General features: G+C 45.0%; 1 non-coding gene across 1 annotated transcript; it reads left to right on the top strand.

Annotated features, from left to right (window-relative positions):
• Positions 1–593: 593 nt before the first annotated feature.
• LOC112084728 lies at positions 594–699 on the top strand. Its single transcript, XR_002898389.1, has one exon. It is a non-coding gene; the product is annotated as a small nucleolar RNA R71 (small nucleolar RNA).
• Positions 700–1,077: the final 378 nt, after the last annotated feature.

Below are 1,077 nucleotides of genomic sequence, written 5' to 3'. Positions count from 1 at the left end.
AGTTGTTACCCTGAGCCGCTTGATTCTGCTGAGTGTAGCCGTGCTGCTGCCCACTGAACTGTTGCTTGGGCTGAAAGCTATTCTGAAAAGGAGCCTTTTGAGCATAACTTTGTTGTTGTTGTTGAGCAGGGTACACTTGGTCTTGGGGATTAGCTACATTAGGGTTTATGTATGAGAGGTTTGGGTTACTGTTGTAGTTGTGAAACCGCTGATATCTTTGCTGATTCCCTATGTAATTCAGTTCCTCTTGTGTTAGACCATCTTCATTAACATTGTCAAAGCTTGGCCCTTGCTCATCAAACTCGCCTACAAAGTGTATTGGCTTTTGAGTCGCCATCAAAACCTTGTCAAGCTTGCTCTGAAGCTCTCTTATATCCTTTTTCATACGCTGTTCATCACTAGATCCTTCTGTACGGTTTGCTCTATCAAAGTCCTCTCCATACGTGTCATTGGACATGGCTAGGTTCTCGACTAGTTCCATTGCCGCATTGATCTCTTTCCCAAGAAAATTCCCATTTGAAGCTGTATCGAGTTGGTTTCTGATCTTGGGGAGTGCACCTCGGTATAGAGTACTCAAGAGGGATGCCTCTGAAAAGCCGTGGTGTGGGCATTGGTTAGTATAGCTTCTGAACCGTTCCCAAGCTTCACTAAAGCTCTCGTTGTGTTCTGTGTGAAACTTGAGATCTGATTCCTGAGTTTAGCCGTGCGTGATGTGGAAAAGAACTTTGATAAGAACGCCAGTTTACACTGCTCCTAGGTTTGTATAGAACCCCTCGGTATATTCTTTTCCCACTGGTGTGCTTTATCACCGAGGCTGAAAGGGAACAAGCGTAGCTTGAAGCTATCTTCGGAGATGCCATTTATCTTGGTTAAGTCGCAAACCCGATCAAATTGATCTAGATGCTCGAGAGGGTCTTCTCCAGCCAGACCGTGGAACTTTGAGTTTTGCACCATATTGAGCAAGGAAGCTTTAACTTCAAAGTTGTTGTTTTGAACTGGTGGAGCTTGAACCCCAGCTCGGTATTGGTGCGCATTAGCTCGGTCATTCTCTCCAACACAGATTGGAGGATGTTGTCT

This window comes from Eutrema salsugineum, unplaced genomic scaffold (assembly GCF_000478725.1).
Source record: "Eutrema salsugineum unplaced genomic scaffold, Eutsalg1_0 scaffold_4, whole genome shotgun sequence".
In the NCBI taxonomy this organism is placed as follows: Eukaryota; Viridiplantae; Streptophyta; class Magnoliopsida; order Brassicales; family Brassicaceae; genus Eutrema; species Eutrema salsugineum.
The sequence above is the reverse complement of the archived record's forward strand: the minus strand, read 5'-3'. Positions and strand labels throughout refer to the sequence as shown.